The sequence below is a fragment of the Pseudopodoces humilis genome, chromosome 1 (assembly GCF_049639895.1).
Source record: "Pseudopodoces humilis isolate 2021_Gansu_Grassland_sample_001 chromosome 1, ASM4963989v1, whole genome shotgun sequence".
In the NCBI taxonomy this organism is placed as follows: domain Eukaryota; kingdom Metazoa; phylum Chordata; class Aves; order Passeriformes; family Paridae; genus Pseudopodoces; species Pseudopodoces humilis.
The window spans coordinates 35,259,571-35,278,384 of NC_142200.1; positions in this window are offsets into that span (position 1 = coordinate 35,259,571).

The window sequence follows — 18,814 nt, forward strand, 5'->3', positions numbered from 1 at the left end:
AAATTTACATCATTTTCCACCACCAAAAAAATGACATTTCAAAAAGAAAATCGTAAGAAACCAGGGAAAGTTTTTATTGAACACGGTTCATGAAACATTTGTTTAGCAGAACACATGGGCCACCAATTTTCACATTTTTGATTAAAAATTCTCACCCATTAATGAAAAATTAACAGATACCTGATCTAAATGAATTTAAAGGTAAGATTAAATATTTAATAATTATCATAACATACCATTAGAGGGTTGTAGATGTTTCAGAGCTTTCTTTTTCTATCACATGAGCTGAGGCAGATTAATGTGGGGTTTTTGGCACTTAAGAAAATTGAAAATAATTAATCTGTAATGGCATTGATGGAAAAAGTGTTCAAAATGTCAATAAAAGTGCTGCTTTAACAGTATTTCAAATAGTCTACTTACGCAACTTAAGAGACACATTATCTGCCAGACTACACACTTTTCCATTAAAATCTATGAAAATCTGCAGGTGTTTAATTACCTGCTCTCCCATTGTTCCTTGGCTGCAGCAGGAGTAGTTTGAACACTATGTAAAAATTAATGTACAATTTAACAGTTATTCAGGTTAAAACTTTCCCTAGTTTCTATTTTGTATGAAGAGTCTCAGACAAATAAACCATAAGTTGTTTTCCTTGAGAAAGAGTTGTTTAAATATTTTCACTAATTTCAAAACATTTTGGACTTACGGAAAGAGTTAAGTTAGCACTATTACAATTATCAACATAAGACCATAAAATACCTGGGGAAATACTAGAAGGAAAATTACATCTCATGAGAACAGTTTAAATGCATGTTCCTTTTTCCCCAAAGAAGGAGGCTGTTCAACAAATTTCTTGTTCAGGAGCTCATTTGAGTTTCCACAGAATCAAAGCATGGCTGATATTGGAAAGGATTTCTGGGTGCATTTGGTCTCACTCTTGTGCTTGAGCAGGGCCACATTGCTCAGGCTTCTGTCCAGGTGACTTCTGAATATTCCTGCAAGTGAAGAACCCTCTTGACAACCTGTGTCAGGGCTTCATCACTCTCACAATGAAAAATCATTTCCTGATGCTCAGAAGGAACCTCCTACATTTCAGTTTGTGCCCATTGCCTCTGGTCCTGGCACTGTGCAGCAGAAAAATAGCCTGGCTCCATCCTCTTTGCACCTTCACCTCAGATGAGATCCCCCTGAGCCTTGTCTTCTCCAGGCTGAGCAGCCATCACTCTCTCAGCCTTTCCTCATTTGAGAAATGCTCCACTCTCTTCGCCGTCCTTGTGGTCCTTTGTTAATTCTCTCTGGTATGTTCATGTCTCTCTCTTGCACTGGGGGAGCCCAAATGTGGGCCTGGCCTTCCAGATCACCAGCAGTGAGCAGAGGGCAGGATCATCTCCCCTGCTCTGCTGGCATTGCTTGGCCTAGAGCAGCCCAGGATATCATTATATCATTCACTTTCTTTGCAGCAAGGGTGCATTCCTGACTCACATTCAGTCTGGTGCCCACCAAGACCATGCCAAGCTGCTTTCCAGCTGGGTGGTCTCCAGCATGTCCCAAATGCATGAGGTTCTTCTTCCCAACATGCAGGAGCTTGTAGCTATGCTTGTTGAACTTCACGAGGCTCCTGTTGGCCCATTTCTCCAGCCTGTCGACGTCCCTCTGGATGTCACCATGATCCTGAGGCCTAGCAGCCAGTTTGGTGTCATCAGCAAATTTGCTGAGGGTGCGCCCTGCCCCACTATCCAAAAGAAAATATTAAACAGGACTGGACCCAGTGTATATATATATATATATATATATATGTGTGTATATATATGTATATATATATATATACCCAGTATACCTGGGCATTACCTCTAGTCACTGGTCTCTAAGCAGACTGCTGATCACGCCCCTCTGGGCCCAGATTTTCAGACAGTTTTCAATCCACCTCACCATCCACTCATCCAGGCCATGCAACAACAGCCTGTCTATGAGGACCTTACAGGAGATGGTGTCAAAGGCCTCACTGAGGTCCAGGCAGACAATATGCACCACCCACCCTTCATCAGACTAGTTGCTTCATCACAGTTTATCAAGCTGATCAAGTCAGAAGTCAGCCATGCTGACTACTCTTGACGATTTTCTGATACTTAATGTGCGTGGAAATAGTTTCCAGTATTAGCTTCTCCATCACCTTCCCAGGGACCAAGGTGAAGTTTGGTCTGTAGTTCCCTGGATCTTCCTTCTTGGCCACCCTTCAGTACTTCTAAGTCTTTTCTGTTAGAGTTTGATCAATGTCAGAAGGACTCACAGTTTGATGGTTTTGGCCAAGAACATCTAGTATCTTTGGTCTGAACAACATACAAAGAAGGTCAAGAAATCTGGCATTTTTCAAGGATCCAACCAACTTTATTTGGCAGGCTTCTTATTTTTCTGTTTCATGTTTCATCCTTTCTAGGCTGGCCCACAAAAGGCATCCAGTATCTAGATGTCTAGTTCATGAATCCTGAATCAAATATACACTTATACTCAATAACCATGAAGGGCATTCCACTACATTTTCATTAACTCTGCCCACTGCATGGTCTTTAGTACCATGCTTCACCCACAATCAACAATCCAGGACCCACTTCTGGGACCAGTCATCTGCTGTCTTTCCTTACAGAATGTGCCTCTTTTCTATTTCTAACACACTGTAGGGTGAAATGCAGGAAAGAAAACAAGACATATGTTGTGGAACTGCTCAGTCATGGTAAGTAGCATTCATTCTGCAGGTTTATGTGTTAAATTCAGAGCATCACTCTCCAAGCCAACAGGGGTTGAGGCATGCTCCACCCTTACCATAGAAGCTATCCTACACTACAAAAAGAAAAATTAATTAGCAGTGGAACAAAGGAAAGAGGGAGTGTGGATAACAATATGGAATTTTTTCCAGGATGCACCTAGACCACTTCAAGGATAGTAGTTTTAAGCCTCACTCACTGGCCCCTTTTCAACATTTTTTTATCTAACCAGGGCACTCCAGGATTTTTCAGTCTCTCTTAGGATTACCACAAGCTGTCTACTTGCCTCTGAAGTGAACTGGTGGGATGCCTGTCTAAAGGGACACAGCTCATTTCTGTCAGCCCAGGCCCTTGATGCAATGCTGAAGAACCATGTTATGTTGCACCTGCCATGATGCTACAGCACTGGTTCCGCAGCATCTTGCAAGCCCAATTCCAAAGTTTATATTCTTCCTGAAAGTCTCAAGATAGAGGCTGTAACACCACTGCATCTGCATTGCAGACAGACAGGCAGGTCCCTGGGCAATCCGTATGTTTTGCAATCCTTCATGAAAACAGCTCATCGTTTTCAAAGGTATCCTGGAATATATTTTACAATGTTGTTGCCTCTTTAGATAAAAAGGTACAATTAGACCTTTCACTTGGCAGATGTCCCTTATGTGGGAATTACTGCCCAGCTCTCAAGATGGCCATCAGAGGTAGATCATGCCCAAATCTGTTGCAAAAATGTGAGGTGGATGAGATCAAGTGCTTTGTTATCCATGTAGGCTGTCTGATCAAAGTACTATTTTCCCTGCAAAGAGAGCACAACATGTCTTATCAACACCATTACAGTTAGTGATGCTAACTTTAGTTTCATGCAAGTTATTTATAGCTTTCCACATAACCATTTAGAAAATGTAGAAGTCCTACTTTCCTTGTTTCAAGGCAAATTTCAGCTTTCTCTATGCTGCAATCTAAGCAAAGAAAAAAACCTGGAAGCTGTGTGGTCCTATTAGCAGGGTATTGCACCACAACTAGGAAGCTCTTAAAAAAAAAAAGAAAACTCCAAAAGACAATCCAGATATTCCCCAGTTTAGGTGACAACAAGATTTTTATTAAAGTTCTTGACCTAGAAGTAGTAGTCTTTGCTGTTCAGGACTGAATGCTACTCTGAATCCTGAAAAGTGCGAGTGCCTGGCTTCCCCACAATATGTTTGATAGCACGTGGATACTGCATGAGGCAGTAGTAAACGTCTCACAAAGGGAATTTCCTCCCTCTTTATACCTGCTGCTGTTAACCACCAACCCTGACCAGCTGAAAAGACATCATTTCATGGGAGATTATGAGATTTTGCTGATTTTGCTGAAGCAAATTGCCTTATGTAATTTTGATATTTTCACAAAGCTAAAAATACCAAAATAGGGAGTGGAAGGGAAATGATGAGGTAATCATGTTGAGAACTTTAAATATATAGAATAGAAATAAGAGAGCAATACTTGTATTTAGTAGCTGGAAGAACCTTTTGGAGCATGAGAAAGAGACAAAGACTTAAATTCAATTCTTTTCTTTTCCTATTATGCAGGACTGCAGCATCAACAACCAGCAATTGAGAGAAGAGATACATCATTAAACTTATTTATAGCATTAACTACTTTGCATTCATCCACACAAGTGAAACTGTAAAAAGAAGAAAAAATTATAAAGGGAGCGTGTGGTTCTTTCATTAGCTTGTCTGTAATGTTGGATTGGTCCATAAATTAATGTGTAAAAGAGGATGGGAAAAAAAAATAATTCAAAGCTTTGCCATTGTAATTATAGCTCTTTAAATATCAAAAGACACAAAGAAAGATTCCTTTTGAAAAGAGTAACGATTCTCTTGGCAAGCCACTATTAAATACTTGCATAAATCTACAGTCTGTATCCTGTAAGTTGAGGTGACATTGCTATCATGGCTTACAGGTCTCTTCACATGACTATTGGTGCACTCCAGTATTATTTATATATATATATATATATATATATATATATGTATGTATGTATGTATGTATATGTATTACCAGGACACCTTGGTGAGATTAGATGCCTTCTGCCTGTCATGAGTGAAGGGCTACTTAGTAGCAACTGAGAAATCTAGCAAGTAAAAGGGCCTTGATGAAAGGTTGCCTAATTGATTTGGGCTGTTCCAAATACAAACTCTGGAAGTCTCTTTGGTCCAACTCAGACACTCAGACACAGTTTCATTACAGATTTATCAGTGGCTCTTCTATAGCATGCCCCATGTGCAAATAGCATCTCACAGCAGCAAGAAATGTGTCTGCATCCCTTTGACTTCCAGTTCACACACTATTTGAGTCCAGAGAGCCATCAAAGCTAACAAAATATAGTAGTAAAACATCTTCTAATATGCAGAGCAGAGTGGATTGATGGACACTGCAATTTCTAAATTAAATGCCACAAAGCTCAATTCTCACCCGCAATTTATTCTCTCACAGGCCACCTTTCCTCACAGTCTCCCAGCGAGGATTTTGAAGGGTGCCAGAGAGAGCAGATATCATTCTTGACACCTGCCAGCTTAAATGAATGTCTCCTTTGGTCTTTTACATATCACAGATTGCAAGTTTCCTCAGGTCCAGTCCCATACCAGAGCAGTAGCTCCAGATATTTTCTAACAGGGCCAAATCCCACACTGCATGGGGTCTAATCATGTACTAATTCTAAAATAAATCAGAAGCAGGTTTTTTATGAAGTTGAACTGCTGCTCCCACAAGGTTGAGATCAGTACCTTTGTGAGCAGCTGCAGCCCCTATGGGTTTTTCAAGGGGGTGGTTGTTTCTTCAGGCTACCCAGAAGTTGCCCTGTCGATGCTCAATAGTCATAGATAGATCCCACGTGGAGTGCAGCATCATTAAGCCATGGTTATGGCACAGCCTCTCTTCTAAATTGACACTTTCAAATAAAATCCAAGACACAGCTCATCAAATGCACAAAGGAATGAGAGAGTTCTTTGGTGAAACACAGCAACTTTTCCCCAGATCCTAGAAACATAAGCCACTGCCCAGAAATGGTCACTTGCAGAACATTTTTTACGAAGCCAGGGAACCTGGGTGCTCTCCTCTTCTTGGCCCTCAAGCACGCAGTCAGAGGCACTATCCTTTCTCACTTCCAGGTGTCAACTTTACTTTAAAGGATAATCCTACTGAAAAGAAGCAGGGTGACTTTGTTGGTCCCCTAATGGGAATGAACTGGACTACATGAGGGAAATACGAGAATGGACCATCTCAGGCTTCATAACTGGGACATGGCAGAAATGTAGAGCCCAGAGGTACTGCGGGCACACCACAGAGCTTCTTCCCATAGCTCCTACTGAGGCACTGTGGGTGAAACAGCTGATTACTAAGTGTAATACATTTACAAAGCCAGATACATGATTTGGGTAGTATCTCTGCTGGTGCTTCATATTTGAAGGAAACTGGATTTAAGATTCAGCAGAAAGAAAAGCAGCTGCTATCACAGATGCCCTAACCATCAAAAATACACAGTACTTTTTCCACAGGCTTGCCTGACTGCAAAGAAAAAAATGTTCAAGAGCAGACCCTTGAGGTACAGTGTACTGCTTTCTAAGAGTGACTTGACACCATTTAGCACAACCTATACGCATTCTTCATGAGCTAACAAGCCAATTAATTATGAAATGCAACAGGTTTTGGCCTAAAGCCAAATTACAGTGGTGTCATTTGCTTTGTAGCAAAATCAAGAGTCCTGCCTGGATTACATTCTTTGAACTCTTCAGTTCAAGGATACTGTGTTGTAGAACTCTAAGCAGGTGCTGACACTTACACACTTTATAACAACAAGCACTATAATAGCAATAATCATCCACATTTGTAAAGGATTTTTCACTTTTAAATGTTCAGAATCTCTTGATAAAACCTGTGACCTCAAACAAACACTTTCCTGTGCACCTACCCACCTGAAGATGAAGAAATACTCACTGTATTAATACATAAAGTTTATCCTAGAGGAGCTGATCCACCAGCAACACTCCTACCGTATCTACAGCTTGTCCCTGCTCTCAGTACTGCCCCTATTTCTGACTGCCTACACCTTGGGTTGCAGAATATCCCTACAGATTGCTTACAAATTTAATTTCAAGGAACACTATTTTTTAAAAACAGATGAAGGATGTATATTTGAAATATATTTTGTTTCAATGAAGATACTTTAAATTAGAATAATACACTAAAAAGCAGAACTGCTGGATCTACAATATACATTTTAAAACTATACACTCACAGAAAAAAAAAATTTATAAGCTCTGAAGCAATAATTTTAAGCAAGATGGTGATCCCCTAAAGATTTTGCCCAATTAGGCTGCACCTCTACCGCAACACTTTAAGGTCTTCCTCCTGAGGTATCTTCACTTTCCACCTCATTTCATCACCCAACACTGCTGTGCTACTGCCCCTGGAGTCACTCTCTGAATTGCTGAGCAGGCTGGAGAAGCTGCCATGAGCCTCCCAACCCATCAATGCAGCATGCATGGCTCAGTGATGCGAGTAGGGAGCTGCAGCCAGCCAAAAAACGCTCTGTTCAGAAAATGTGAAGGCTCGATCTGAATCCCATTCAGCATTATTTATTATAAAGTGTCATATTTAAGCTAGCAGGATCAATGGCTCATCTCATCAGATTCCTGTATAATGTGAAAAAATGAGAAGTCACCCTTTGACTTCTGTGTTGCTGTTTCTGATAAAACATTATACAAACACATTAAGGAAAACAATAGAAAACACCTGAGATGTCTATCTACGTTAAAGTTTTATTACTTCTGGGATCCCAAAAGGCTTAGGAAACATCACTGAACATTGTTTCATACATACTCATGAAAGGGTAACGTAATAAAACCAGGTCAAACAACATTGAATATTAAATTTAATATAAAGTATGCAAAAAGAATGAAATACAGGAGGTGTTGGAAGAATTATTAAAGAAGAAGGAACTGTACTTGTGAATGGGGGGGGAGTTTCTTGGTGAGGATTTTCTGAGGTAGTTTGATGGGTTTTTAAATGGCACATGAAATTATTTTATATCCACAGAAAGATGCAATTAATTTTTTACTTTTTTTTTCTGACTAAATTTGGAGCAGCTGAGAGGTTGGTTGTTTCTATCTTTAAAAATGGACTTATAACGTTGCCATCTGTTGGCATATGACAGATATAGCATCCCAAAATTCCAGACAGAGTCACAAAAATGCAGAAAATTAAAGGGACAGATGTTAGAAATAGATGCTGTCATTTGGTTCCAGTGTTCACATCTGTTCTCCTCAAATATTTTTCAGTCATATAAATCTATCCACAGAAGCTAGTACCTTGAAATGTTATGGCATTTCTGGTAATCATAAAAATCATATTCTACTAGAGTTTACTGCGTTCCAAAACATCACTGGATTCATAAAAATGTGGTTTCCATCAAGAGGACACAAAGTACATAGCAACATTACCTGTCTGCTTAAGTTCCCTCTCCTTCACAAACTATGAGCATATCTCACACAGCTATATTATTGCAAGAGCACAATTTCAAAAGGTAGCTGAAGATACTGTGTATTTGCACAACACCTAGAAAGGGAACTGACATCTCTTTCTGACAGTGCCTGTACACTGCCCTGTCCCTGTGGGATCCCAGAGACCATCATCACCCCTGTGCTGCTGGTGTGAGGGCTCTTCTTGTCACTGAAATGGTTGCCTGCCATGGCAAGCACATCTGCCTTTATTCACAATGTCACCCATTTCTTTTCCCCATGCTTTTGACAGGCTGCTTGCTAACACTTCCAACAGCAACCAAGGTTTTTCCCTCTCCCTACTTCCCTGTCCCAGCCCCTCTAGTCACACAGCACCAGCCCCTTCACTGACTTGGATAGCCTAAGACCTCACTGCTCCTCCCAGGCAGAGATGAAATAACCATAAAACCACTCACACAGGTTATCACACTTCCTTCTAGTACCCCAATTTATACACTTGTTAGCTGTTTTCCTTTGGATTTGAACTTTGCATATAATTTTCATCCAAGAAGGCTGAAAAAGTACAATCCCTACCCCCCCTGCCCCTATTCTCTTCATGAGAGTGAGGACTAAGCATGCTTGCATATTTGTGAGACACACATACTCTTCCATGGGCAAATTTGTACCTCCTTTTTTATTCATGGACAGGTTTTAATAGGAAATAGAGAAATAATGCTCAAATTCTTGTTTCATTTTTGGATACGGTGAGCCCATTTTCACCTGAAGTACAACAAGCCTCCTCTGTAATACACTACGTTAATTCTCTCTCAAAATGGCAGCATCATCAAAAATTAAAAGGTATAGTACAAAGCAAACAATATTGGAACTACATAAGCATGTTGATTATTCACATGAACAGGTTTTGGTATTTACAGAAAGCATTGACTGATGCAGCTCACTGGCCCTGTGAGCACTATGTTAAATCATTAAGGTGCGAGCAGTCTTTATTTGTATTGCAGTAATACTCTGTATTCCCATCCCAGAACCCCAGTGTGCTCAGTGCTTGCAAACAACAACCAAATCATGATGTGTATTAGAGAATTATTTTTTTCTTTAAGAACTAATTTAATCTTTGACAACTCCTCATTCTTCTACCTATTTTCAATTATTTTGAAGCATAAAATAACCTGCAGGCTACCAAGTGGAAGACAGAATTCCTCCACACGCCTCCTAGATGTAACATCAAAATAAGTAGAAAATCCTAATTACTACATATTCCAGAAAGGTCAGTGACCTATATGAAATTCACTATACATAAGCAATTACATGCTCGGCTTTAGCTGACAAGTGATAATTGACAATAAACTTTCTGCTCCCTCATGCTCCTCAGGTAAATGAATAAAAATGCAAAGAAAAAAATATTTTTCCAAAAAAGATTCTGAATTTAAGGCCAAAGCAATTTTTGTATCAGCAGGTACTTAGAACTCCCTACCTAAACATGATACAAGTTAAAAAAAAAAGAAGTAACCATAGATTCTTAAGTTTCAGAGGCCAGGAAGCAGTAGGACCGGTGGTTCAATATCCCCTCCATGGGTTGCCCTTTGCTTAAGTCTTGTGGCCACATAGCAGGGCCATGATTTGTATTGGCATGAGAAGCTAACCCAGGGAATAAGGAAAGTACAACAAAATTAAATCAAATTAGGGTTGTCATTGGTAATATGGAGTCTCTCAAAAGCATTTTGTCTCATATTTAATTACACCTAAAAGTAAATTACACTTATATACTTACTGCAATTCAGTCAGAAGACAGGTTTAGGCTAGGACTTATTGCAGAGAAATATGTGCTTGCACAGTGTTGATCTACAGTTATCAGTTTCTCCACTGTTTTCATGACTTTCTCCAGACCAATAATTCTGTGCAAGACATCCCACTTCAGACAATTGCTTTTATAACTTCTTGACCCTCAAATTCCTTCTCTAATGAGCTGGGTTTTGTTTGGTGCTTTTTTAATTCTAGAACTATGGGGAATAGCTACACATGTCAATTTTCTCCACCCAAAATCCTTGCTGTGCTAGAGATCTGCATCATCTAAATTTAGTCATCTGACCAAAAAGCTTACACCAAAAGTCTAGAGACAAGTAGTTTTAAACCTCTTTGCACAACAAAACTGCAAAAGCCTCTGGGAGTTGTTTTGATGTTCTTACGACCCTGGTCATGACTGGAGACAACCTGCCTCTCTCCTCCACCCACGGGGAAGCCAGCTCCTGACCAGGTGTAGTGAAGCTGAGCTGCTGACTTCAGGAGCTTCTGAGAAACACTTGGTGCACTTATGAAATAAGGTGTTACATAAAAGAGAGTCACCATGATATCAGACTTCAGCTCTTCAGTAAAAAGAAGAGCAGAAGCAACAGCCAAATTTGTGAGGCACCCTATTCTGTCAGTCTTGCATCTCGCCCACTGTCAGGGACATAAGCAGAGAAACAGTCAATTTTCTGAATCCTGAAAAGGCTCAAGCACAAAAAAAGGCAGTGGGATGCCTGACACTTGCAAAATGAAAACAATGCTGGCCTTGCACTGAACGCATTTTAATAGTTTTTAATTAACATACAAAAATCAGTAAACTTGTAGAGCGCAGGTATATTCAGATTTAGAGAGCAGTTGAGCGAGGGGGTTGAGTGTGAGACCAAAACACACACTTACCTCTGCATCTGTGCATTGGCTCATCAGCAGAGCACACTGTGCAAACCCCTCCAGCCCTGACCTGAGCAGGAGGAGGCTCTGGAGTCAGGACTGCAGATGGAAGAAAGACCCATATCCACTCTTGCAAGCAAGGGGTTAACAGCTCGTTATATCTCCCTCCAATAAAGCCACTGCTGATAAACGCAGCGCGACACTTGCTTAGAAATTAAAAGTTACCAAAACAAGTCGATTTCAAATCCTGCATTGTGATGCAAACAGACTTTTTTTTTTTTTTTTTTAAAAGACAGATATACGGACCAGAAAATGTTCACCTGGACATTTGTAAGAGGAAAAAATGCTTGAAGATGCCCAATGCTCCTGTGTCTCTAGGGAAAGGCCATGTAAAAAGTGCTTCTGTTTATTTCATTAGCATCCATTTTCATCAATACCCAAGATGATATCATTTCACACACTAGAAAGCAATTGCCAAAAACACTCTTTCAAAAATGTATCAATTGATCAGAAAGTGCTGATGAGATGAATCAACTTATGCAGACCAAGGAGAAATATGCTCATAATCCCCTCGCAGCTGGAAGAGACTGAGCACACAGCAGCCTGGAAACAGCCGCAGCAAAGCCCTTGGGTTTTTGCTGGTCATGCTTAACACTCCTACACCACTGCCACCTGCCGGCAAACAGAAAGGTACACATTGCATTCTAAGCAAGGTAAATAAATCATTGGTGGTATTTTTAACCATGAAGTGCTAAGGCTGAAAGCAAGGCTTTCACAAAATCCAGAGCTGCAGCTAGGTACTTGTTTTCACCTGGAGACACCACAGACTTGGAATGCACATTGCCTTCCACCAGCAGCATCAGCAGCACTCATGGATATTTACTGCTCCCTTTTTGAAAGGATTCTCCTTTCCACAAGAAAACTCAAGTCTTAAATGTTCCTTCGTTAAAGACAGCGAAAAAACTTCCATTGACTGGTGGGAATCTACAGGTAACATTTAAAAAGCACATTTAAAAAGTTGGATAATACTTTTTTGTTGTTTTTGACAGTTTATCTATGCAATCAAAAGAAGAAACAAAAAGAAAAGTACCATGCAAAGTCAATACACCACAACATTTTCTTCCTCTCACTAGTCAGTTTAGGTTTTCCATGAAATCCAGAGAAGTCTTTGGTGAAAGGCACAGAAACACAAGCACACACTCCTGGCACCTCTTTGAGTGCCAAACTTTTTGTTTACACAAAGAGAGCACAGTGTGAGTGCTTTTTCATTTTCCCTGGCCAAAGGGTGGGTCAGCTGATCAATACAGATTGAAACATCAGCAGTGAGCTTTCCTGTGCATTTCTTTGGGATTAACTGATGAGAAGGAAAAACGTTCAGTTCTGAAAACTCAGGTATCAACCCCAAAAGCAGAATATCTTTCACAATTTTAGAACTGGTTAAAATTTTTCAATTAAAAATCAAGCTTTGTAGATAGAACAAAATAATAATAATAGTAAGAGTAACAAACAATTTACTCCCAATACTGTGATATTCTTTTAGGAAAGAATGTAAATTTTGTGATTTAATGAGTCTTCAGAATTTTTCAATGGAACAAGACTGTGCCTTAGTAAACAAACAAACAGCAAAACAAACAAACAAACAAAAAATCCCCAAATCTTTGTTCTGTAATCATTAATCTGTAAACTATAACTCCATAAACCTTAACCTATAAATTGACACAACTATATTATTCATGCTATGACAAGATATAGGTTATGGAGCTCCTTTTAGCTGTAGGACAATATAGGAACCTACAAAGTTTCTGAGATAACAGAAGAAGAAATCACAAATGGAGGATTTCATCCATCAGTTGGCCAGGGAATCAGCCTGGCAGCAATACCAGAAGTTCCTCTGAGCTGCCTGTGTGATTCACATCACAGAATGCAGCGAGCTGCCCCCATTCCCTGCCATGGACAGCAGGCACTACTTAGGGATGACTCCTTCAAACCAGGCAGCAGTATAAAAACCAGCTGAACCTCACCTCCTGGTGGGGGTAGCACAAAGACTTGAGCTGCCTGCCTCTGGTCAGCATCAGCCTTTCTGGTCACATCACCTAACAATACTGCAAAAAGGCAGAGAGAAGATAAAGATTTTTGAAAGAGGGCACAGAGATAAGATGGCACTATGAAAAGAGAGTGATGGTATTTTCAAGAAAATGAAATCAAGAAATAGAAAGAAATTGGCATCTTAGGTTACTTCAGAGGAAGAAGTTTGTACAGTCACACTGGAAGAAGTGGTGGGTAGGCTGGGAAGAAGCTGTGAAATGGAGTTTGTGTACAATGTGCTAAAGAAGTGATAAAGTCTTAGCAATGGCCTAGGGGAAGAAAAAAATCTTGACAAAGTTGGAAACTGTGTCCTTTGAAGAAAGCAAGGCAGCAATTCCGATGCTAAAATAGATGTTATAATACACAAAAAAAAAAAAGAAAAAAAAAGAAAAAAGCTACCTGTGTAATTGGATTGGAAATATCAGAAAATATCAGAAAAACAGCAACAAAAACTATAGGCTGAAATGTGCAGGAGAGGAGAAGATAATACCCAAAAATACAGTGTCCTTTACAGGTCTGAAGAAAGTAAGAAAGCAGAGTTGCCTTAAAGATAAAAATGTGTTGTGGATCTGTGGATATATAACAGAAAGGATAGTTTGTCCTCTTTTAATATATTACCCATATCCTTACATATATATGTGAATGCATATTTTTTTTTATTATTTATATAAATGCAAAGATTAAAAATATAGATTTTTGGGGACTTCAGTTAATGGCTGGCCATTCTTGAAGAGATATCACACAGGTGGGATGGGGTTGACTGGGGAGAAGAAAGTAATTTGACAACAGAGAGTAAGTTTACAATTATAGAAATAAAACCAGTCTCTGAAAAAATGTCAAAAAAAAAAAAAAAAAAAAGAGAGAAAAGAAGGGACAGAGGAATAAAAGCTGAAACTAGTCTGGATTTCCAAAGGATGTGTAGTCAAAGTCAGTATTATCACTGCTAGGAACTAGAAAGAAATTATCAGCTCATGGGAGTTGTTTGAAGGGAGTACAAGTGAAAGAAGCAGGAAATGGCCTAGCACAGAACCAGAAAATAAAGTGACAGCAGGTAGGATTTCCAGTGATTTTGGAGAAGTGAAAGTGAAGAGGAAAGGGGAAAATCCAAGTGCTGAACAACACTGATAGATCTACAGCCAGAGAGTGAGCAAGGAAAAGAGAGCATGCAGCATGTAGAGTTGGTAGTTGATGCCAAAATGAAATCTGAAGTATTCATTCACATTCAAGTCAGAGGAAACTATGGCTTTAGTTTCTTGGCCTATGATCTAGGCAACCTCAAGAGATGAAACCTCCTATTTGCCCAGGAGCCCATCTTCCACGATAAAATATTAAAGCATGTGTGTTATAGAACATAACTAGATAAATGGAGCATCATAGAGAAGTAAACAAGCAATATGGCATTGAGCAGAGATCTTGCAAATGAAGGGGGAAAAAAAACACCAGAGTTTTCTTTCAGTTTGAGTCTGGAATCTATCCTGAATTTGAATTAAGTATGAAGATCAAAAGTAAGTGTAGTTAATATTTAAAGATATGCTTTGGGGGAAAGCCTTGTTTTTCTGATTATTTGTGACTAACTTTTAATCTTTAATTTTTTTATCACACTTTCTGTTGAATAAAATCTTAAGCAGTGTAACTTCTGAAGTTCCCCTGAGCTCCAAGTTGAGTGTGATAAATAACATGCTTTGGAACTCAGAAATTATCTTCCATATTCAAAAGTGAATACTTGAAAATGTTAGATTTTGTTTTTTCCTCCTCTTTTGCACAGTTTCTTTTTCTTCTTACTTTGAAAGACTTTTTTTTGGTGTAATGGAGAGTACCATCTCACTTGCTCCCCATGCAGGCTCCTAAGCTCTATATCTAATAGAAAAAAACACTCAGAAGTGCAATAATTGCTAAAAAGGCTTATCTAGATTAAGGATATTATTCTTTAACCCCCTTATCAGCATCAGAACAAGTGTTGATTATTTATTTCTAGCACCTTTCATTCCAAGGCATCAGCTCATTCCCCAAACTGAGGTATTGCCATTCCCATTCAGAAAGGAGCTAATCTAAGGCCTAAAACAGTGAAGTAACAATGTTAAATCTAATGTAAAAACAGCATCTCATGACACTTCAACTCCCACTCTGTCCGTTGGACCAACCTGATATCTAACATGATACAATTTACTAGAGGAGATCTTCTATCCCACTTTTTGGAAAGTATTGTTTTACTATACTAGTAAAAGGTCCCTGCATCAAGTATTTAGGAAGCAGCCATCCTAATTGCATATTATCCATATCCTTTTTCAAGTAAATAATATCAGATATCTCTTGCAACAAGTATAACAGCAATAATTAATATGAAGTGTGTGAAAAACTCCTCAATAGTTACTGGTTTAGATCTATTGTTTGTCATTAATCAGAGAAAGAAAACTAATTTCCGAAGGTAGATAGCATCATATCATGCTTGGCCAATGGAAAGCCATTTAACTGAGGACTTCATTCCCACACATTGTTTTATATCTATAAATGGTCCTAGAATTATACAGTTGAAAAAAAAATTCAAGTGTTTTGAAGCCAAAATTAATTAAATTAATACAAACTTGGTACAAGCAAATATTTCAACAATGAACTAATAGACTCTGGGAAAGTGAACAGATCCAGACTTCATTCAGCTGCCCCTGAAGTAAGTCAGCCTCTTTTAATAGCATTAAAGATTCAGGATATAAAAAAATTACATGGCCTGGGTAATAACCTCTGAAAAATTTGGTTGCAGGCATCAGTAACCTTTGATATCACTGGCACAGGGGAGCGCTCAGCCTTCCTGAGGAGCAGCACAGGTCTCCAGTCATCAGAGGAACATTCTATTTCAGGCTTGAAGATGTATCTCACACACCTGACAGCCAGCCACAGCTCCATATCCACAAGTAGCCACGGTTTTCAGACCAGAGACTCCTGCCACACGGGACCACGCTGTGGAGTGGACTGGCACTTCTGTGCGTGACACCAAACAGAATTATCCCAAACACAGCCACAAGCCGGTTTGCTCAGTTGTTTGTTCGGTTTGTCGTTTCTTTTTAATGCTTTCCTAATAAGCAGTTAAGTTGTCAGGGTTCATAGAGTGACTTCAACCTGATGATCTCATGAGTGCGCATCTGCCCACAGGAACAGAAGTGCCAACGAGATGAGCTGTTTATCTCTGGTCCCCAGTGGCAGAGTACAGCTATGAAGGTCAGACATTACATTTGCAAGAAGTGACAGAGCTTCTGCATCTACTTCATCATTTCAGCACCCCTAACTGAGAACTCCCCAGACATGCAAATGGCAATCAGGAAGGACAAGTACATATGGGAAGCTGAAGGTTGCTGTAGCATATAATACCATGTTGTCATGTGCATTTCTACATGATATCTGGAATTTCAGAAGGTCAACCCATCACTAAAACAAAAAAAACCTTAAGAAAGTAATTACAATGGACAGACATGCCAGGGTGCCCCTGCTTGCATTTGATGCTGTGTCTAGGACTTAAGAATGTCATTATTAGATTGCAGAATATAAAGAATGATAGAAACAAAACTGAAGTGAAAGAGAGGTTAATATACTGCATACTGGAAATGTGTATATTAACCCAAATGTTTTTAAAAACAGTAATTCAAAATCCTCGGCCTTCTTTTCTCCTCATTATTTCCTTTTTTAACTTACATGTTTAAATAAATTGTAAGCTCCTATTACATCAGATTAATAGGTATCTGCATTTTAAACTCGGGAGCTGTTTCAAATCAACTGTAAGGATCCATAAACAAAAAATGATGGCCATAACTTTTCTAGGAAGGCACTAAAATGGCCAACCTTCCAGAAACAAATAGATGATTTGAATGAATGAGAGCGAGCAAGAGTGAAAAACAAACCAGAAGGATTACATGAAGGTTGTTTTAGTTTAAAACACTCTCCTCACACCATAAACATGCAATATAAGATTAAAGAAAAAAAAGAGCTTTTCTTTTGCAAACCTCATTTTATTAACATTAGAAAAACCTCAAAATAAAAACATTAAGGAGATTAAGAATATCTGTAATGACTCATAAAAGGTCTCAGTGACCTTCTGAAAAAATAAAATACACTTCTGAAATGATACTTTAATTCAGGCATTATACATTTAAGTAAAACATTGATAATCTCAGCTGAAGAATTAGCTGGTATAACAGGATTTGAAATGTAATTACTGTACATAATGCAAATTTTTAATTTTTATTCAAAGTGTCTTAGAGTGCAGTTAAAAAAACCCTATTTTTTAAACCTAAAATCTAAAGTCCCCAGACTTTTGCACATCTGTTTGAATGAACAACAGTAGAAAATCTGCAAAGGCAGATAATTTGTTGCTATTAGATTTCAGAAGGATCAGTCTTTAAAAGAATAGGAGCTTACTGTTCCTTCCTTGCTGTCCAATGTAAAAATCCCATGAAGTTACAGCTCTAGCAGTTAATGAATTAAAAAATGAAGAGAATACTCATTCTGCTTTACTCTAAATTTTGATAAGCCTAAATCCCAATTTTTTAAAAAATTCAAAAGCAAGAACAAGTCCATGTTTTGATGTTTCAATTTCAGAGGGAATACCCAAATCCAGGTAAAAATGTAGATTGTGTTTTTATTTTTAAGTCAGTGCCATACTTATAGTAACCTAAGATTCTATAAATGCTGAGAATCTTGATTTTAATTGTGTTTTCCCTACAGAGCTCTATCTAAGTATACACATTTCTTCCTGGGAGCTTCATTTTGTTGTTTAGACCAGGGACTAATAGATCCACCAAAATAAGAATTTCTATTATTTCTGTCTAAAGAAAGCAGTCATTTTTTTGTGATTACAGAAATATAGCAGGATCATACCAAACAGCACCTCATTAATTGATTGTAATCCTGTTGGCCCATATGAATTTCTTCTCTTCTTGCAGATCTTTTAGCTCTGTTAGCAGCTATCAAGCAACCTTATCAAGGGAAGAGATAAGAGGTAGAATGCACCTCAGAAGCGGGTATAAGCAGGACCCTGGCTGCCCAGGTGCAGATGCAATACACCACAGCACCACAGAGGCACAGGTTACTCTAAGAACAACCCAGGCATAGGGACTCTCTAAGACTAGAGACCAGAAAGGAGAGAAGGACTAAGACTTCAAAACTCTCCTGTTTTCACACCACCTCTGTGCAGCAGCTCATGTCATCTGCTCCACAAAGGCTTCCCATGGACCTGGAAGTCGCAAACAGCAGATGAGAATACACAATGCACTTCAAAGAGCTCACATTATGTATAATACCTCTGGAAGCGTAGTTTACCATCTGATTTTCTATGTTTTGGGACTAGTTGTCAGCACTGACATACAGGGAGGTGTATCACTACGTATAAGTGATGGGGTCAGCAAATCTTTTTTGATGAGTCCCTGCTCATGATACATTTAGTTCTACGGGTGGTACAGAAGCAGCAGTGCTAGCATGAAAACAATATGAAGTTGTCTGGCTGCAGTTAGGGCTTCTAGCATGTCTATTGAGGCTCACTTCCATTTGCATTTAGTCTCTGGACTCTCATTTTTGTTTGTGTGTGTAAGAGTCTAGGTTTGCTAAACTGAGAACACAGCCTTTGGTTCCAAGTGCCTTTTTGTCTTCAGCTAAATCTCTTTCCACAGATGCCTAACAACCTCCAGTTAAATCTGTTAATAAAGAAATAAACTGCACTGAAGTCTGACAGATCTAAGAATTCTGTGCACCAAAAAAATGGATATGAACCATCATTTAAAGGAGATAGCAGTTTCCACTCTTCATATCCAAAACTGAAAACC